A 22,861-nucleotide genomic window follows, 5' to 3' on the forward strand; every position below is an offset into this window, starting at 1 on the left:
ATGAAAGACACAAAAGAAGTAAGAGCATGAACTCAAACAGACAGTTGTAAACCAAGGTTCACAGCAACATCATTCACAATGGGAAAAGGCAGAAACAACCCAAATGTTCATCAACAGATGAATGGGATAAATAAAATGTGGTATATTCACACAGTGGAATATTATTCAGCCTTAATAAGGAAGTTAATTCTGATACATGATGCAGTATGGATGAACCCTGAAGACATTACAGTGAAGTCATTACAGTGAAGATACAAAAGGACATATATTGTATGATTCCACTGACATGAGGCACCTAGAATAGGCAAATTTATAGAGGCAGAAAGTAGAGTGATAGTTACCAGGGACTGGAGAGAGGAGAAATGGAGGTACAGAGTTTCTGTTGGGGATGAAGAGAAAGTTCTGGAAGTGGGAAGTAGTGATGGTAATTATACAACGTGAATGTACTTAATGCCACTGAGCTATACACTTGAAACTATTTAAAATGGCAAATACTACATTTTGCCACAATAAAAAAATAGTGATAGTTATAAAAAGACATAAAGGAGTTTGGAAGGCAGTGACAGCATCTGCCTGGCGTAATTAAGAAGAGGGTTCCTAGAAGCAGCATCATGTGAACTCGCTCTTCCTTTTAATGCCTATAAATCAAAGTTTTCACTAATAACAGTAAGAAGCATTTGTTTTCATATGCCTCACCACTTTCCTGTGACTCCTTCTTATATTAAAAAAAAACTGGTGAGAGCAGCTGTTCCCAGGGAGATGAGTTGGAAGTCCAAAGGATTAGGGACCTAATGGCCTGAGGTAGGAAATGACTTACTTTTCACTACACATTTATTCCTTTTTTTATCATGTAAACTTATTCCTTTAAAAAAAAAAACAGCTAATATTAAAATAAATTTCAGAACAAATGACTTCTGATCATCTTTACAAAGATTCCCTAAATGTGGTCTGAAAAAGACACCCATTTCCTATCCTCCTTTTATTCAAAGTAAAAGTGAAAGTTGCTCAGTCATCTCTGACTGTTTGTGACCCCAGTTCATGGAATTCTCTAGGTCAGGATACTGGAGTGGGTATCCTTCCCCTTCTCCAGGGGATCTTCCCAACCCAGGGATCAAACCCAGTTCTCAGCATTGCGGGTGGATTCTTTACCAGCTGAGCCATAAAGGAAGCCCAAGAATACTGGAGTAGGTAGCCTATCCCTTCTCTAGCGGATCTTCCCAATCCAGGAATCGAACTGGGGTCTCCTGCATTGCAGGTGGATTCTTTACCAACTGACTTTAAAATAGCCAATGTTCCAAGTCAGAAGCATTCATCAGATAGCTACCAAAGCACCTTCCCAATATGAAACTCTAACTCTCTCTTACAAGGACATAATATTTCTAATATGGAACCTCCCTCCCTGCTAATCACCCTTCAACATACAAATATAAAGAACTAATAACATCAAACTATGCAGACAGTATAGCTTTAACTACCATGTTAACTTCCAGACACGATTTTTTTTTTTTAATTTTTTTATTAGTTGGAGGCTAATTACTTCACAACATTTCAGTGGGTTTTGTCATACATTGATATGAATCAGCCATAGATTTACATGTATTCCCCATCCCGATCCCCCCCTCCCACCTCTCTCTCCACCCGATTCCTCTGGGTCTTCCCAGTGCACCAGGCCTGAGCACTTGTCTCATGCATCCCACCTGGGTTGGCGATCTGTTTCACCATAGATAGTATACATGCTGTTCTTTTGAAACATCCCACCCTCACCTTCTCCCACAGAGTTCAAAAGTCTGTTCTGTATTTCTGTGTCTCTTTTTCTATTTTGCATATAGGGTTATCGTTAGCATCTTTCTAAATTCCATATATATGTGTTAGTATGCTGTAATGTTCTTTATCTTTCTGGCTTACTTCACTCTGTATAATGGGCTCCAGTTTCATCCATCTCATTAGGACTGATTCAAATGAATTCTTTTTAACAGCTGAGTAATATTCCATGGTGTATATGTCAGACACGATTAAGTCAAGGTCTTGGTCCAGCTCTTTTATGTTCTAATTTTGGATCCCTTTCTAATAAATTGTACTTTATCGATGCATTCCTATGGCATACCTGTTTGTGGTGGTGATGCCTCAAGTTCAAGTATCAGTTTCTTTAGACTCCTTTATAGCCAGCTAGATATGGCCAGGTAACTAAATCCTAGCCCATGAGAAGTACTATGTTATTCTCTAGAAGATTCCTCAGGCAGAAGACACACACTTTTGCCCTTCCCTTTGCCTCCTTCCTGGAAGTGACTTTGAGGATAGAAGGCATGTGCTGAGGATGGAGACAGGATGTGGGGTCATTGACAGGATCCTGAAGCTCCCATACAATCTGGCTCCCTCCTACTCTTTTATGTGGTGGAAGAAACCACTGTGTGGTCAGCCATGGTTATCTGGAGACTCTGTTACATGCTGTTAAAATAAGTGTTTTCTGTCTATTCCTCTCCGCATCCCCGACATATTCGTTCTTCATGCTGTTTTCTGGAAGCTTTAGCTGGCCTGCACACTACACCTTTCAGATCCCTTCAGTCTGTTGCTCAGAGTCACTACTAAGTGTTCTCCTCTGCCTCTGACTGCTGTAGCTGTTTTATCAGCCCCTTCCTGCTGTCCTCCACACAAAATGTTCTGCTATCTTACAGCTGGTTTCCTCTGAGAATGTCAGCTCCAAGAGGTCAGAGCTGTCCTATCGATTCACATCTATGTTCCTAGAACTTAGAACAGTGCTTGACTTTTAGTAACTACTCCATAACTATTCCACTGAGTTCACTCAGCAAATATTGAGCACCTCATATGTGCCAAGCACCTTTCTAAGCACCTAGGACATCTCAGTAAATACAATAGATAAAAATCACTTCCCTGAAAAAAAAAAAAATCACTTCCCTGGGGCATTTACATTCTAGTGTGGGAGGAAAAAAGGAGTAAACAACTAACTTTAGGTCAATCAAACAGCCAATATTAAAAAAAGAAAAGAAAATTAATCCAGTATGTTATTAGGGAAGAGGTACTGTGGGAAACCAGAGCAAAGCAAAGGAGATTGGGGTCCCATGGTGACAAGATTGGCTGTAGGGAAATGGGGAAAAAGTTTTATATAAAGAAAGGGTAAGAGTTGGCCCTTTGAGAAGGTACCATTTGAGCAAAGACTTAAAGGTGGTGAGGAAGAAAGCCATTCAGATATACCAGGGAAGAGCAGTTCAGGCAACTAGTACAATAAGGGAACAACTAGTGTGAAGGTCAAGTGGCTTCAAAAAATAGCATAAGTGTGGCGAATGAGCCCAGAAGAGTGTGAGCAGGTAGGAGAGGGGAATGAGAAGAAGTCAGAGAGTTCTCGAATCCTGCAGGTCAATCTCAGTCTTCTGGCTGCTATTTTGAGTGACATGGGGCAGGACAGGAAAAGGACAAGATATGGTTTTTATTGCAGGAGAACACTCTGACTGCTGAGAACAGATTATAGGGGACCAAGAATGAAAACACGGAGACCAGAAAGGAGAACTGCGGTAATTAGGGAAGAAATAGTTAAAACCTTGGACCAGGATATAGTAAGGGATGGGGAAAATGACCGGATTCTATATACATTTGGTGGGGGGTAGGGGTGAGCCAATTGGATATGGGATATGGAAAACAGAAAATGACTTCTGGGATGACTCCAAGTTTTTAGTCTGGGTGGCTGGAAGAATGGTGTTGCCATTAACTGAAATAGGGAAAGCTGTGTGTGGACCAGGCTGGGAAGGAGGATTTTAGGAGCTATATGAGATGAGCACTAGACATTCAAGTGGAGGTGTCCACCAGACAGCTGTGTGTATACATCTGAAGTCTGAAAAAGTTCTGGGTTAGGAGTATAAACTGCGGAGTCATCATGAATACATGAAAAAAGAGCTCTGGACAATGATGAAACATGTTTTTCTTTCTTTAAGGAATTCTCACATTTTGTAACTGCAGAAATGGCTTCCAAAGAGTGTGAACAAGACCACTTATCAAGAAAACAAGTCAAAACCTCTGTAATTCTTTCCATTCCTTCATTTTAAAGCATTGTATCTCAAAATGTGGTCTGCAGACAGTAAAGGACAGGGAAGCCTGGCGTGCTGCAGTTCATTGGGTCCCAAAGAGTTGGACACGACTTAGCTACTGAACAACAACATCCCCTGAATCAAAATAAAACTGACTTTCGTAATCAGCACACTTAATGATTCACACACATACTCAAATCTGAAAACCACCCACTCTGTGTGTGCAACTCTGTGGCATGGAGTGTCATTTGGAAATTTCCACTTTCATAAGTGGGTTGCACATGATGGGCACAGCCTAGCGAGAGTCACTAGGAACCCCTGATATACAATGCATGGTATGATAGGCTAACACATGTTGCATGGGATTTATCAATCCTCAAACAAATAAATGTCTGGGCAATATTCTGAATCATTTTCTGCATCATCTCCATAGCAACCTTCAGCCTAGGCCTTTGTGATGGGTCTCTCTTGCTACCAGTTATAACAACTTTGGTTCCAATAAGCATGAGGCTTCATGACAGACGCTGCTGTTTCTCAGCCATATCTGATTCTCTGGTGTCAACATTTAGAACCCTGTATTCCTATGATAGTTTTTAAGTTCTTTGTAATCTCAATTTTTTCCTTTATTATTTTTCACTTGCTGATGAAGTTTAAGAACATTACATAACTATATACTATAGTCTAATATAGACTATATAGTACAGTCTAATATAGGCTATATACTATAATGAACTGAAAAGTCCTTACGAAATAATTGGTTACTCACAGAAACAAACATAGCAGATACTTGAAAGGATTAGCCAGGTACCTTTCGGGGAAATGCAAGTTCCTGGAGATTGTGCAAACCAATTTAACAGGTTTCTTGGTTAATCGCTTTTAGGCCTGGATTAACCTGTGGTAACTAAGGAATACATCTGAAATGTCTGGACCAGGAATGCCAGAAACCCAAAGATCTCTTCAAGCAGTTTGTCACAATGTCTGGCAGCTGTGGGCTTCGCTCATGCATATTTTCTGCCTGACCGTTTTGGAGACTAGAGTTATCATTCCTACCCTAGATCAATTGTTCTCATAGGTTCAAGATCCTGGAGCTACTCTTTCAATCTCCTATGTCAAAAAGAAAAAGAAAAAAGCCGCCTGACTCATGCTATGGAGAATCTGGTATTAGAGAATCTTTAGAAAGTACTTTGTGTGTGTGTATGTGCTAAGTCACTTCAGGTGTGTCCGACTCTTTGTGACACTATGGACAGTAGTCCACCAGGCACCTCTGTCTATGAGATTTCCCAGGCAAGAATACTGGAGTGGGTTGCCATGCCCTCCTCCAGGGGATCTTCCTGACCCAGGGATCAAACCTGCATCTCTTATGTTTCCTGCGTTGGCAGGCAGGTTCTTAATCCGCTAGCGCCACCTGGGAAGCCCAGAAAGTACTTAGACCACTTTTTAAATGATAAAACCCAAATGTGTGGCGTCTGAATGGGCTTCTCTGGTGGCTCAGATGGTAAAGAATCTGCCTGCAATGCAGAAGACCAGGGATCAATCCCTGGGTTGGGAGTCCCCTGGAGAAGGAAATGGCAACCCACTTCAGTATTCTTGCCTGGAGAATCCCAAGGACAGAGGAGCCTGGTGGGCTACTCCATAGGGTTGCAAAGAGCCAGATACCTCCAGTGGTATCTGGAGGGCTTAGTTTATAAAACCCTATGTATTTCTGACTTCAGTTCTGTTTGACAAAATGTTTGTGTTTTAAATTATAGTTGTCACTTTCATTTGTCTTGATTCTAAACTAATATCATACTATGTTTTTATGATTTTTTTTTTGGTACAAAACACTATTAAGTTTGATTGATAGGTACACTTAAATTCAGCACTTAAATCTAGTGTAGAGAGACTGAAAATCCAGAACTGAAATTGGAAACCATAAGGAACCACAATTATGTGCTTATGGGAGAGCCCAAGTCTAAGGTCACTGGCCTGTAACATCTCCCAAATGGGCTCAGACCAGACATTTGTCACCCAAAGAGGACAGGACCCAGGAGGTACAGAGTCAGAAAATCCCGACTCTGATAACCCACTGGCACCATCCACTGTCCTAAGTACCTAGACCCTGGTCCTGGTGGAGGAAAGCATATGGAGGCCCCAGTCAGACTTCAGTTGGAGGATCGGTTTCTTGGGGAAGTCACTCCTCTTCTCCGAATGTAAACCAGAAGGAGCCGCAGCATCAAATAAGGAAACATTCACTTTTCCTAATTAAACTCATGAGCTTACGACTCTTGACAGGCAGCAAGTTTGTAAGTTATGTCATTTTAAAAAAATTTTCCAATGCTTACTATTAAACAGGTCAACAAGGACTGCATACATATTAGGCTACCCCTTAAACTTTTATCCTCCACTATATTTAAATGGGGGCTTCCCTGGTTGTTCAGTGGGTAAAAGAATCTGCCTGCAATGTTGGAGACTTGGGTTCGATCCCTGGGTTGGGAAGATCCCCTGGAGAAGGAAATGGCAACCCACTCCAGTGTTCTTGCCTGGAGAATCCCTTAGGCAGAGATGCCTGGTGGGCTGCAATTCATGGGGTCACACAGAGTCGGACATGACTGTCCGACTAACACTTTTTAATTTAGATGGTACTGCATTCAGATCTTGTTTCCTCCTGGGAGGTGTTGGATCTTATTTCCAAAATTGTGAGGTAGAGTGTTTCCATTCTTTTTCTACACAAGATAAGAAGGAAGCATGTGGTCATGAAAAATACTGGGACCAGTATGGAGCATGTTGGGAGCTACATGTGCCAGGGTACATCACAGTTTCTGGGAAACCCTTTTTATACCCCTTGGCAGGGTGGCATTTTGTCTTTTCAGTTAGAGTGAAAATTCCTATGGGGCCTTCCCAACAGCTCAGTGGTAATGAATCTGCCTGCCAATGCAGGAGACGAAGGAGATGCAGATTCAATCCCTGGATGGGGAAGATCCTCTGGAGTAGGAAATAGCAACCTGCTCCAGTATTCTTGCCTGGGAGTATCCCATGGACAGAGGAGCCTGGAGGGCTACTGTCCAAAGGGTCACAAAGAGTCAGACACAACTGAGCATGCACACAATGCCAATGCCTACAGTCCTTACACTGCAGGCAACCTGTTGTCTTTTTGTTCTGTTGCACTAGGCAGTCACTAAGTATTTGTTGATCATAATCGATGTAAACCAGAAAAGAAAAATAAAGCTATCCTATCATATGTCTATTTTCAAGCCTGCAAACAGCAGGAGATGCTGTCCTGGAGGTTTGGTAGAAGAGCTGCAGTGTGTGGTTTACCTACATGGCTAACCTGGGAGCTGTAAACAGGGAGAAAAATATAATGCAACAAAATGTTCTCAACACTTATTTACTTGGAAGAAATTGCGACGTACAAGTTATCCATAGTGCCTGCTAAATTGTCTGTTATTAAATATGTTGCCAAGGAAATAAATCCTTTTGTTGCATATTCTGAGAAAACAACTTTAAACAAGATGCCAAGAGTAAGGAAAGAAAAGGGAAAGGATATCTGGAAAAACATCCTTGTTAAAATGGCAACTGCCATGTCCCCTTTACTTTAGGGCTGTTTAAAGATGATGGAGACAACAAAAACTAATAGTCCATAAATATTTCAAACTATATATTTGTATATAGAATTATACAACATTGCCTTATTCAGCAATTCTCTTTACAACAGCTATATAAGGCAATTCACAGAAATGCCTCAGAGGGATTTCTAACTGCTCTAGCAAAAACTAAGAAAATAACTGACTTTCTCCATAGGAATATTTTTCATAAATCAATTATGATGAAATAGTTGATTATGAACCTGGCTAACAATATTCTCTGCTTACTGGAAATACAGATACAATGCTTCAAGTCATGGGGAGAAAAATGGGCAGTTAGACTCTATCTCTGAGAATCCATAAGAAGCAGAAACAAAAGCTAATATGCAGCAACATCATTACCATCTTCAGGCCAGACAAGGATGGATGCAGTCAGAGGCTGTTGGCAGGCTTCCCTCTCTGGGTCTTGCCTCCTTGACCTTCTCCCTGGCCCATGCTGCCCTTCCATTACCATCTACCATCACTCTCCAAAGTCCAGGCTTGCATCATTTCTCCCCTGAACTCAGGCAGCTATTTCCTACCTGTCTGGACTCCCTGCCTCCAGTCCCCTTCCGCTTGGCTGCCATGAGACCCAACTTTCCATCTGTCTACAGCCTTAACTCACTCCATTCCTCCATGCCTGTAGCTCCTGGAGAGCAGGAACGCTGTCTTTCTCACTCTTCTGTCTCCAGGGCTGGCATAGCTCCTGGCAAACAGTATGTCTTCAGTAACTGTTGGTCAAATAGAGAACAAAGTGTGATAAGCAAACCCCTCCACAAGCTGGCCCCCCTGATCATCACAGTCTCATTTCCCACTAGCCCTGCAAACGCCTCAGCCATTCTGAACTGTTCTGTCTTCCCAAACACATCGTTATGTTCCCACATTTCACATCTTCGATGAAGCTGCTCTTTAATATTCCTCACCCATTTCTGTTCTGTCACTGCCTAACTCACCTGGTGACGTTCAGACTGATACACACTAAATGAAGGAATGAACTCACGACTCTCAGAAGCACCTGGCCTCTCCTCCTGCATCTCACTGGCAGGGCTTCTCTGTCAACACTGTTCTCCCCATCTCACTCTTTCCTGTCAAAAGTCATATCCCACCACATCCTCACATTAACTAAAACAAGCTCTGTGACCCTGAACCAGACTCAGTTTTCTTATTCATTTAAAAATGTGGTCGGGAGACAGATTCTAGAGAGATGTCAGCTTGGGTCTAATGTTTCTAATACTGTCATTCTTATTTCTCCCACTTTATGATGGAAGATCTGGAAATGAGAAAGTATATCATATGTTCAGGAAACAGAAGACTAATTCAACACTTAAGAAACATTGTGTGTATGGAGCAGCAGCAGGAAAGGCAACCATAAAAGGGACGTTTGGGCTGGATTATGAATATGTCCATTAGTCATACTTCATTCCATATCATTTAACAAGAAAAAAAAGCTAATGGGGAAAGAGGGGTGTGTGTGTGTGTGTGCACGCACACGTGCATGTGTGTGCAAAAAACAGAGACAATCTCATCTGAGACATTTAGCTTCCAAGGAAACTGAACTGAGCAGCCAGGGGAGGGTGCATACCTCTGGAATCTTGTTTACAACTCCAGCAGGACTCAGTCACTGCAGAGAAAATGGGCTTTGTCAGGCAAGCCTGGTGCAATACAAAGATTGCCTGAAGAAACAGAGCTAGAGACCTAAACCTCCCAAGAACTGAGAATCACGCTGCTCAAAGAGCCCCCAAATCCTGCTTCATCTTGGATCCAATCCCAGCAGCTGACACGAGCAAGCAAAGATCATATCTGAATAGGTGGCTCCTACTATGGCAGATTTAATAGGGGAGAAATGACAATGCTTGGGTAGATCCACTTAAAGGGAAGAGATATGCTTCAGCATCAGTTACTATTTAGTGACTATCGAAAGGAAAGAACTATGCTCCAAGAACTCTATGCCCAGCCAGAATATCACTTAATGGAAGCTGGTGAGTCCTCTCATTGGTGAGTCCCCTCCCCCAAGACTCTCCTCACTTTGCCTGCACCTGAGTTGAGTAATAAACCTGTAAATTACCTGCTATCATGGCTCCGGCAAGAATATCTTTAAAGGAGGAAAGAGCAAGCCCAGCAGTGAGAAGTGTCAAACCACAAAGCAGGTCAAAGAAGAGCATTTCCAACCATAAAAGGATTCAGAATTTATACCACCTATACACATTTTCTGAGGAAATCGTGCTAAAGCATAAGAAACAATGGTGATCCATGAATCTAGTAAAATACACAGTTATATCAAAATAAATGGTGGTATTATGTTTACATAATAAGAGACAGCCCACTTCTCAAGAGGCAGAATGGAAACCAAAAGGGTGAATAATATCTTCAAAGTCCTGAGAGAAGGTAACTACTGATTTATACCTGCATATCCAACTAAACTGTTTTTCATTAACTAAGACATTCCCAGATAAACAAAAACTGCAGGAGTTTGCCATCAGGAAAACTTAATGAAGGAATCTTATAAGAATATACTTCAGGAAGAGAGAAAATGACCCTAGAAGAATTTTAAGAGACAAGAAGGAAAAATGAGCAAAGATATTTGTAAAACCTAAACAAATTGTTAAATCTAGACATATTATCTGTAACTATAATAATATTTAATTTAAGAGTTTAAAAAAAAAGAGACAACTAAAATACTAACCAAGAAGAGTAAATAATTTGATGGGAGATGATCAAAGTTCACAACTTTCTATTATTCAGCACAGAGTGTTAAGATACTCATTAACCTTAGACTTCTTGAAGTTAAATATAAATGGGAAAAATCCAGATGCAACCTTGAAATAAAAAAACATGTTTAACTTCTAAACAATTAGAAAAAAGGAATGAAAATAAAATAAAATAAAAATAATTATTCAAAATGAGAAAGAGAAAATGACAAAGAGCATTAAAACAAATCCAAATATACTCTAAATTCCATTGAATGTTTTTTAATATTTATTTGACTGCTCCAGGTCTTAGTTGTGGCATGTGGGATCTTCAGATGCAGTGTGCAAACTCCTAGTTGTGGTATGTGGGAGTTACTAATTCTCCTGATCAGTGATCAAACATGGTGGCCCCTTGCATATGGAGTGGGGATCTTAGCCACTGGATCACCAAGGAAATCCCCCACTGAACATTAATGAATAAAGCTTCCCAGTTAAAAGAGATTGTCAGGTGGACTTTTTCCAGCTATCTACTATTCACAAGAAGCATACCTAAACAATGAAGACACAGGAAATTTAAATTTAAAAGGAAAAATATATATATTTATTTCAGGAAAATACAGAGAACTGAATGAAAATCAAGGTTCCATAAATTTTGTGAGACATGATAAAAGTATTACTTGAAGGGAAAGGTACAGCTTTAAATATTTACCTATTTAAAAAAAAATCTGAAAATTAGAAACTTAAGTTGAACTAGGGGCATCCCTTGTGGCTCAGCTGGTACAGAATCTGCCTGCAATGAGGGAAACCTGGGTTCAATCCCTGGGTTGGGAAGATCCCTTGGAGAAGGGAAAGGCTACCCACTCCAGTATTCTCTACACATGGACATCACCAGATGGTCAATACTGAAATCAGATTGATTATATTCTTTGCAGCCAAAGATGGAGAAGTTCTATACAGCCAGCAAAAACAAGACTCGGAGCTGACTGTGGCTCAGATCATGAACTCCTTGTTGCCAAATTCAGGCTTAAACTGAAGAAAGTAGGGAAAACCACTAGACCCTTCAGATATGACCTAAATCAAATCCCTTACAACTATACACTGGAAGTGACAAATAGATTCAAGGGATTAGATCTGATAGACAGAGTGCCTGAAGAACTATGCATGGAGGTTCATGACATTGCACAGGAGGCAGTAATCAAGACCATCCCCAAGAAAAAGAAATGCAAAAAGGCAAAACGGTTGTCTGAGGAGGACTTAACAAACAGCTACGAAAAGAAGAGAAGCAAAAGGCAAAGGAGAAAAGGAAAGATATACCCATTTGAATGCAGAGTTCCAAAGAATAGCAAAGATAGATAAGAAAGCTTTCCTCAGTGATCGATGCAAAGAAATAGAGGAAAACAATAGAATGGGAAAGACTAGAAAACTCTTCAAGATAATTAGAGACACCAAGGGAACATTTCATGCAAAGATGGGCACAATAAAGGACAGAAATGGTATAGACCTAACAGAAGCAGAAGATATTAAGAAGAGGTGGCAAGAATACACAGAAGAACTATACAAAAAAGATCTTCATGACCCAGATAATCATGATGGTGTGATCACTCACCTAGAGCCAGACATCCTGGAATGCAAAGTCAAGTGGGCCTTAGGAAGCATCACTACAAACAAAGCTAGTGGAGGTGATGGAATTCCAGTTGAGCTATTTCAAATCCTAAAAGATGATGCTGTTAAAGTGGGGCACTCAATATGCCAGCAAATTTGGAAAACTCAGCGGTGGCCACAGGACTGGAAAAGGTCAGTTTTCATTCCAATCCCAAAGAAAGACAATGCCAAAGAATGCTCAAACTACCATACAATTGCACTCATCTCACACGCTAGCAAAGTAATGTTCAAAATTCTCCAAGCCAGGCTTCAACAGTACATGAACTGTAAACTTCCAAATATTCAACCTGGATTTAGAAAAGGCAGAGGAACCAGAGATCAAATTGCCAACATCCACTGGATCATTGAAACAACAAGAGAGTTCCAAAAAAAATCTACTTCTGCTTTATTGACTATGCCAAAGCTTTTGAATGTGTGGATCACAACAAACTGTGGAAAATTCTTAAAGAGAGGGGAATACCAGACCACCTGACCTGCCTCTTGAGAAATCTGTATGCAGGTCAAGAAGCAACAGTTAGAACTGGATATGGAACAACAGACTGGTTCCAAATCAGGAAAGGAGTATGTCAAGGCTGTATATTGTTGCCCTGATTATTTAACTTATGTGCAGAGCACATCATGAGAAATGCTGGGCTGGATGAAGCACAAGCTAGAATCAAGACTGCTGGGAAAAATATCAATAACCTCAGATATGCAGATGATACCACTCTTATGGCAGAAAGCAAAGAAGCCTCTTGATGAAACTGAAAGAGGAGAGAGAAAAAGTTGACTTAAAACTCAACATCCAGAAAACTAAGATCATGGCATCTGGTGCCATCACTTCATGGCAAATTGATGGGGAAACAGTGGAAAGAGTGACAGACTTTATTTTGAGGGGCTCCAAAATCACTGCAGATGGTGACTGCAGACATGAAATTAAAAGACACTTGCTCCTTGGAAGAAAAGCTATGACCAACCTAGACAGCTTATTAAAAAGCAAAGACATTACTTTGCCAACAAAGGTCCATCTAGTCAAAGCTATAGTTTTTCCAGCAGTCATATATGGATGTGAGAGTTGGACTATACAGAAAGCAGAGTGCTGAAAAATTGATGCTTTTGAACTGTGGTGTTGGAGAAGACTCTTGAGAGTACCTTGGACAGCAAGGAGATTCAACCAGTCCATCCTAAAGGAAATCAGTCCTGAATATTCATTGGAAGGGCTGATGCTGAAGCTGAAACTCCAATACTTTGGTGATCTGATGTGAAGAACTGACTCATCGGAAAAGATCCTGATGCTGGGAAAGATTGCAGGTGGGAAAGAAGGGGATGACAGAGAATGAGATGGTTGGACAGCATCACTGACTCAGTGGACATGAGCTTGAGTAGGCTCCAGGAGTTGGTGATGGACAGGGAGGCCTGGTGTGCTACAGTCCATGGGGTCACAAAGAGTCAGACATGACTGAGCGACTGAACTGAACTGAACTGAAGTTGAACTAAAGACATTTTCTTAAAAAAAGAATAGCACTATCTAAGTTGAAGAAAGATGAATAAAAGAGCAAAAATTAATAGGATGAAAGATAAAGATACACTGGAGAGTATCAATCAAGTCAAAAACTAGATGTGTGCAAAAACTAAATAGAAAATCCTTTGGTAAGACTGATTAAGAATAAAGAGAGAATATGACAAAAAATATTAGGAGTGAGGCAACAGACATAACTTTAGATAAAGAGGAGAATATTTGAGAGGATCTTATGAAAATTTTATGCCAATAGATTGGAAAAACTAAAAGAAATAGACAAATTCCAGAAATATGTATCTTACCAAAAATGTTTTGAGAAGAAAAATGACTCCACTCATAGAAAAGAATCAGAACTTTAAAATCTCCTCACCGAGAAAACACCAAGCCTACATAATTTTATATGTGAATCCTACCAAGCTTTCAAGTAGGCAGATGTACCAGTCTTATACAAACTCTACTGGAGATGAGAAAAACAGCAATGCTCCCCAGTGTGGCCAATAATACCAATGAAACTAAAAATAGAAGTACCATATGACCCAGCCATTCCACTTCTGAATAGCCAAAGGAAACAAAACCCTGACTTAGAAAGATTCTCTGTACCCCCATGTTCACTGCATCATTATTTACATTAAGCCATAATAAGGAAACAATCTAAGTGTCCATCAATGAATCAATGGATTTTTTAAATGTGCTATATATAGATATAACGGAATATTATTCAGCCAGAAAAAAAGAAAGAAATTTCGCCATTTGCAACTACACAGATGGAGCTTTAAGGCATCATGCTAAGTAAAATAAGTCAGACATAGGAAGACAAATACCATATGACCCACATATTTTAAATCTAAAAAAAAGTAAAATTAACAAAAAATCCAAAACTCATAGGCACAGAGAACAAACTAGTAGTGAAGTGGTGAGGCAGGGGGCAGCATAAAATGAGTATACTAGTAATATCTACCTCCTAGGCCCACTGTGAAGATTTATAATCATTGCTTGAAACACTGTACTTGCTCTGTAAAATATTGGCTGTGTGTCTTTACTCATATTACTACCATCTACTGGATGGTACTATCTTTCTCCTCCCATCTTCCTCCTCCCATCTACTTAAGCTGTACCCTGGCTCAAAGGCCAACTCAAGTTATTCTTACATAAAAATTTTCACCAATTACTCCCTTCATTATCTCCCTCTTCTACAGTACATAGTTCTCAACCATGCAGGTGAGAGGTAGAGAGTCACAGAGGTTTTAGAGAATCTGATGGGGATTAAAAAAGTTTCTATTCATTGAGGTGCAAACACATACACACACGTGTTTGCACAAAACACCAAGGGATTCATGTCCCCCTGAAGTTCGTTCAATTAAGAATCTCTGTCTTCAACTCTATGTTTCCCGGTCACCCACACTTCTCTCTTGAGGCCATATTAACAAAAGCACAATGCTACACGAAGCTAGAATGGGCATGGAGAGAAGCTAGTGAAGCTCCAGTCATAGACAGAGAAACTGACAAAGAGAGGTGAAGTGACTTACCAAGCCACCCACAGCTAAGAAGTAGGGAAATGGGGTCAGAACCTGTCTCCTGACACCTCACAAGGGTTCTTTGCAAAAGTGTGTTTGAATAACTTATCTCCCACTCACAGAACTCTGAAACCAAGAAATAATGTTAGCTCATTTTTCAGACGGGATGATGAACCCTTGGGGAATTTGTCCCCAGGTAATCAGACCAGAAATCACCAAGACACATTCTTCGAATAATTACTAAACATACCAGAAATATTATTATATTTTATTCTATAGGGATACTTTATTTTATTGTGTTTTGCAGATAACACTGTTTGTTTGTTTGTTTTTTACCACTTGAAAGGTTTGTGGCAACGCTGAATTACCAGATGATGGTTAGCATTTTTTAGTAATTATTTTTAATTTAGGTGTGCACATTTTTTGGGGGGGGCGGGGGGGCTCAGTGGTAAAGAATCTGCCTGCCAGTGCAAGAGATGCAGGAGACATGGGTTCTATCTCAGGTTCTGGAAGATCCCCTGGAGGAGGAAATGGCAACCCACTCCAGTATCTTGCCTGGAAAATCCCACAGATAGAGGAGCCTGGCAGGCTACAGTTCATGAGGTTGCCAAGAGTTGGACAAAACTTTGAGACTGAACACACATACACACACACACACTGTTTTTTTTTAAAACATAATGTTACTGCACACTTAACACTAAAGTATTATGTAAACATATTTTATATGCACTGGGAAACAAAAAAAAATCAGATGACTTGCTTTATTGCAATATTCACTTTCTTTCCAGTGGGTTAGAAGGAAAACTACAGTCTCTCCGCATGGGATATGCCTCTGCTTTCCCTTCCTTGTGTTGAAATTCTCTGACTAGCTTTCTCTGCAGCAACACAAAACACAAAACTGCCCCGACTTTATTATTTGAGGGAGTTAACTTTGAATCTTTCTCTAAAACTTTTCTATAATTGTAATAATCAAAGAATAGCATCACTTCTAGATCTTGGGCCAGAAAAGATACAAATAAAGCCAATCTACCATAATCTTTCATTCCCAGACCTGACCTCAATATATAAATATCTTTAAAATATACCTTCTATCTTCTTCCCTACAAGACATTTTTCCAGAACAGAGAACAAATAGTAAAACAGTGTATACTCTGCTCATTCTCTACCCTGCCTTAGAGTTCTTAAAGAAGTTTAATGGTAAGTGAAAGAAGAAAAAAAAAAGGAAAAGCATCATGAAAAACCTACAAAACACAATAACCAACCTCCACATTATTAAAAACTGATTAGCACTTGTATAGTCACAGTCTCCTTGAGCGCACAGGAAGCTGTTTCACTATGTGGAGTCATTCAACCAGCCTAGGAAATGAAATAAATGACTCAGGAAGGGGGGAGGTTGGTAAACGGATACATCTGTCAAAAAATTCAGTCAACAACCAGAAGAGAAAGTGCTTTATAAGAGAGTAATACTGGAGCATCGGAAGAGTATAGCTTTTCTTTTATAGTTGTTGTTTTTTTTTTTTTTTTTAACTTCTTCTCACTTCAATTTTTTTTAAGAATGGCTTTCTTTTGTTCTTATTATTTTTTTGGCCTAGCTACATAGTATCTTAGTTTCCTGAGCAGGGACTGAATTCAGGTTCCTTGCATTGACAGCGTGAAGTTTTAACCCCTGGACCACCAAGGAGGTCCCCCAAAACATAGCTTTTTAACAAAAGAAAAGGCTCATAGAGATGAATTGTAAAGGCCACCTGGTCAAAACCCTTCATTTTCCAGATGAATAAACTGAAGTCTGAGACTTAAAGCCTAATCCACAGGCTTTCTAGAGAACGAAACCCAGGACCCACCATACGAAGGCGATTCCACAGCTGAAATCCACACTGTCTTGGATAATGAGGCAGTTGAAATGCCTGGAAAATGTCAGGAACATTATCTATACATTCTCAATAATGACTCCTAATTGGGCCTTTGGAAAAGTACACACAGCATAAGCAACTGGATCTTCTGTGTCACCAGGCACCCCGGGAGCTGACTGAGACTGCCATGCACTCTTGGGATGCTGACAAGGACACAATCACACACCTATTTGCCACTAAGAGATTCTTTGCTTTGCTGTCTTCCTCCGGGAAGTAAAAACACTTAGAGAAAGAAAAGTGCGGGCTATAGAACTTACCATATATAGGGTCATAGTTTTAGTTTTCTTTTTGTTGTTTTCATTTTTCACAGACATGTTGTACAAATAATGTTTAGAAACAGTTTTTGGCTAAGAGGGCCAAGAATTAATGTTTGTTTGGTATAGGACTAACTTTCCTGTGCATTCTTGATATTGCTCATGTGGGAAATTTAGAAGAAAATTTTGATGGGCAGATCAATATATGTTCACACATGGTCTATGACTGCAAAGACAAGTTGAAGACTGGGTGGCAATGCAGTTGCTTTTATTAGGGGGAAGGAATTCAGGACTTAGTTACCTGATGTGGAGTAAATCCACTCTCAAGTTATTTACAAAAATTATTCAGATTTCATTGAAAAAAAACAAAAAGATTTCTCACTCATTGCAATTTTACTTTTGTAAGTTAAAGTATAATAGAGAATGATAGTTTAATAAATGGATCTAAATTTTCCATTACTGAATTCTTAAAGTGCATATATCCATAAAATTCTGGAACTTCAGTTTTCCTTTTTATCTCACTCTTTCATTCTATATTGAACTCTATATCTCAAACCAGTTTTATTCCCTTGGGATTTAATGATGCAGTCATGAATGAAAACTATCTGCCAGAGGTGCTTTTTTATCTTACAGGTGATAATAAGATTTTGGCAAATGCAGTTTTATGAAGTGGAACCTTTGTGTATTTTACAGAGAACAAAACAACTTAAGTCAGTTCTAAAACGCTACTATCATTTTTTACTATCCTGAAATCTACAGTTCCTTCTAGGCAACAGCATAATGTTCAGTCTGCTTCACACTAACCACACAAAACCTTAATTATATATCTTCTTCCCTTTTAAACAAAATGATAGATTTTTTTGTGTGGGTTTCTGATTAAACCAAACTACATGAATACACAGATTTTTATTTATGATTAAGAAAATTTCAAAATTAAATTTTCCCTTCAAGTACTTCCAAATTAAATTATAAATCCGTTAAAAAAAGAAAGAAAGAAAATGAACCTTGTGGAAATAATGTAAGTGTTTCAAGAGTCTTTTCCTGCTATTGTATCTAATTACTGGAACATTGAATTTCCTTGACAAAAGTACTCAAAATAACTGTGCTCACAGCAGGACTAGAGAATTGGATCATTCCCCATGATTTCTGCTACCAAAAGGGGCAACTGAGAAATGTTTAGAAAGGAAATCTGAGTTAATCAAAAGAATTAAGAAATAGCTTGCAAAAATGTTTTAATGACCACCTAGTTATGTTTTGAGTGAACAAGAAAGGTACTACTTTCCCATCTTTAATCCTCCTGTCCATGGCTGGGGGGAGGGGGATCTCCCTAATAGGTTCACTTTTGTTATTGTTTCTCAACGTTGCTACAAAAATAAAATCACTGCTTTTTCTGTCCTGTCCCTCATCTTTGCCTTTCTTGAGAGAAGTAAGTAAGGCTCTAGAAAACAGCTAAGATGGAAACTAGGATGGGGAAGAAGTATCTGGAAAGCAAGGAAAAGGAGCAGTATCAGGCCATGTGAGTAAAAAGAGTAGTTTGGGGTCAGATCATTGACATCCAAGACCAAGAACAAGAGAGAGGAGTTTTTGAGGAGAAGAGTGATTTGGCTAAATCTGTGAAAGATAAGTCCTCCAGGTGAGCTCTAAGAGAGCACAGAGGCAGGAAACTGCTAGGATGCTCCGGGATGGGTCTCTGGGTACCAGTCAAGGTCCTGGCAGGAAACAGGTAGCAGTTGGGCCAGGGAATTTCAGATTAACAAAGGGAATATTACAACAATGTGGACATGGCTTAAGGAAATTCACAAAGAATAGGACCACAATGGTAAAAGCCTTAACCACCCCTAGCCCTGCAAAGCAATTAAAGGAGCTGGGAGAGGTGGCTACATGTGGAGAAATGCCTGATTGGAGTTATGGCCTTTCAGTTAGTGATCAGCCGACCCACACCAGTCTGCAGAGGGCTAGGGACAAGCAGTGTAGCGTGGTTGACCGGCCTAAGGTACTGGGTTAAGGCTCCAGTCTCTTTGGGGGCGTGGGTTCAAATCCCATTGCTGCCAGCTTGCCTGGGAAATTCCATGGACAGAGGAGCCTGGCAGGCTATATAGCCCATGGGGTCTCAAAGATTCAGACAAGACTGAACATGCAAGGGACAAACATGCCTTCATCCTTCTCTCTTCACTTCTGATCTGTCACTGCCTCCTGCTGGTTATGTGTGAAAGCCAGTGCAGAGAGCAAAGTGGAGAAAGTATCTGGAGAAACAGAATTCCAGTCTAGGGTAAGGTCATGGTCGTAAGGATGAGAAAGGAATAATACAGAGACAAATTTCAATAGACTGACTGGATTTATTTATTTTTTTATTTTTATTTTTTGGCTGTGGTGGGTCTTCATTGCTGTGCTTGGGCTTCTCCCACTGCAGAGAGTGAGGGCTGCTTTTCTTTGTGGTCCTCGAGTTTCTCATTAGAGTGGTTTCTCTTGTTGCAGAGATGGAAAGGTAGATGGATGGATGATGGAAGCAAATTTTCAGGAAGATGATGGGTTATGTAGTCTTAGACATACTGAATTTAGAGTATGGTGGAAGAGCCCAGCTGTGATCAGAGATTAGAGTCTAGAGCTCTGAGATGGAAAGGGGGAAAGATGTGCCTCTAAGAATCATATGCACAGCAGTAGCGGCTGAGAAAATGAGTGGATGAAATGTCATTGAGAGTAGGTATATAGCGAAAAGAAGAGGGATCTGATGACCAAACTTGGGATCTAGCTGCATTATGGGAGAAAGGAGCAAAGACAAAAGGGAAAACCAGTAAGAGGAAAAGACAATATGTACAACCCTTTGCCATACTCTTATAGCATATTCACATATATCTGCACATCCTTGGTAGGCTCTCTCTTTCTTAACACTGCACAGTCTTGCCCAACATAAACATGATCCAAATGCAAGCTGCCTCACAAGACTGATATTTCTTAAAGCTCCAAATCCTGGTCTTACTGGGTTTGCTTACCTTGACTAGAACAGCCAACATTAATCCCTTTTTAATTTAGAAATTAGGCTTATTCTTTCAAACAAGTGTGCATTGAACACCTGTTATGTATCCAGTGCTAGGCTCAGCAAAGTGAAAGTAAAAATCAGTTTCCTGTCATCAAGGAAATTAAAATTGACTTGGATTATAACAAAACATAAAACAATTCAAGTTCAATGAAGAGTTGACCTATATGATTTGAACCAAATAGCATTTCATCCAGTGAGAATTCATACCATTCAATGTCTACACCTGCTCTTTTTTTCCCTAACTCAGAAGACTGACAAAAGAGCTCAATTCTACATAGCTATACTTCCTATTAAAGGCTTAATCATGCCATATTGTAAATTTCTCTTAACCTTTCTTTCTTCTCCACTGTTCCATAAGGTCTCAGTAATCTTTGCATCTAGTGTCTCAAACATGGTAGTCATTCAAATGTTTGTTAAATGAATGAATGAATCTAAGGCAAACCCAGAATAGTTATTTCAGTGTCCTCAACGCTCTTCTATGGCAAACCCCAAGAGCTTTAAGGTCCAAGGAGGTTACCTAATACGACCTATGACCTGGCCTCAGCCCCATGGGATGATTGGTATTAAGGGCTTGGTGTTGAGTGATAAGGCAAACACTCGGAAAATCCCCAGCAAATCCTAAAATGCTTTTGGAAAAGAGGAAGAAACAATATTAAAGGCAAATTCCTGAGGTATAAATTGTGGTCACAAAATGTTTGCTGAGTGAATGAAGAGAGCAGAGCTGAGAAAAGTCAATTAGCTCACGAAGAGCCCAAACTTAGGGAGCAAGTGTGACAGGTGTGTGTCTAAAGCCCTCTTTAGCAGACACTCGAGTCTATTTCCTAACGGCTATAATGTCCATTTCTATGGGTTAATTCTTCAGCTAACCCCTTCTTCACTACTCTCAGTGAAGTGAAAGTCACTCAGTCCTGTCCAACTCTTTGCAACCCCATGGACTATACAGTCCATGGAATTTTTTAAGCCAGAATACTGGAGTGGGTAGCCTTTCCCTTCTCCAGGGGATCTGCCCAACCTAACCTACTCCCAACTTCCCATTAAAGGAAAACAAAGCCTGTCAACCACACAATCAGCAGTGCCTCCCACAGCTGACTACACCTACGGCTTCCCTGGTGGCTCAGATGGTAAAGAAGGTGCCGGTAATACAGGACACCTGGGTTCAATCCCTAGGTCGAGAAGTTCCCCTGGAGAAGGAAATGGCGACCCACTCCAGTATTCTTCCCTGGAGAATTCTATGAACAGAGAAACCTGGCGGGCTACAGTCCACGGGGTCTCAAAGAACTGGATTCAACTAAGCGACTAACACTTTCACTTTCATGGCTTCCTCGGAGGCTCAGATGGTAAAGAAGCTGCCTGCTGTGCGAACCCAGACCCTGGTTCGATCCCCGGGCAGGGAAGATCGCCTGGAGAAGGGCATGGCAACCCACTCCAGTATTCTGGCCTGGAGAATCCCATGGACAGAGGTCCATGGAGTAGCAAAAAGGTGGAGACCACTGAGTAACTAACTCTTTTCATTTCTATTCATCACTAAGATATTTTGTTAAAATGAAGGTTCTGAGTCACAACATCTGGGCTAAAGCCAGAGATTCTGCATTTCTAACAAGCTCCCAGATGATGCTGTACTGCTGGTCAAGAGAACACACTTTTCGAGTATCAAGAGTCTGGAAGACATTGCAGAGAATATGTATGCAGTCTTAGAGCCAGAGTTTAGATCCCTTCTGCTCCCACACTTCCTGGCTGTATAACCTTAGACAAGTCATTTTACTTCTCTGAGCCTGCTTCGGTCATCAGTGGAATATAGTGAATAACAATAGCCAACACTTATTGAATGTTTACACTGTACTAAGAACTAATGCTTCATATTCATCAACTTATGAATAGGACTTAAGTTAAACAACCTGACCAATGTGGGTACAAGAAACCCAGATCTTATTTTAGGTAGCTTGATTCAAGAACCTAGTGTTTAATCACTGTATAAGACTGCTTTTTCAGCAGAGTTCCCAGAGCCATGCTGAGGATTAAACAATAATTGGTCTTTAGCTCACATTTATTGAGCACTCATATGCTCAAAACCCCAGTGTAAGCTCCCTTGGGAGCATATTAACTCATTTATCTTCACAGCAAACCTGGGAGGTAATATTTGCAATCCCATCTTACAGGTTTAAAAACAGGCGCAAACAAGTCACACAGCCGAAGGCCAAACACCAGAGCGGTCAAGGTCGGAACCCAGGCGGTCTCACAGCAGAGCCCCGCGCTCTTCTGCCATCAGCCAGGAGAGGAGGTGGCCCCTGGCTCCGGGGACCAGACTTGAGGTCGGCGGGATGGGGGCACAGCCACGCCACCTTCAGGGCAGTCTAACCGCCAGGCCCGCTCGCTCCCAAAATAAACCCAAGTCTCCGTTTCCACTTGGCTTTCTGTACATCCCCGGGTGAAGTGCCCACACCCGGGGGCACACCATGAACAGGTGTCAGGGCTCTGGTGAAAATGACTGGCTAAACATCTTGAGAACTGACTTTCTACACGCACTAAAACTAACACCGTCGCTCCGGGGCCCCCTTAGTCCGCGGCCCCCAAACTTGCCCCACTCGAACAGGACCACTCCCTCCCGCAGCTTCATCCTAGCCAAGGTCCCAATCAGGCCTCGGAATTCTCAGACTCGGCTCCGC

The sequence above is a fragment of the Dama dama genome, chromosome 21, assembly GCF_033118175.1.
Source record: "Dama dama isolate Ldn47 chromosome 21, ASM3311817v1, whole genome shotgun sequence".
NCBI lineage: Eukaryota > Metazoa > Chordata > Mammalia > Artiodactyla > Cervidae > Dama > Dama dama.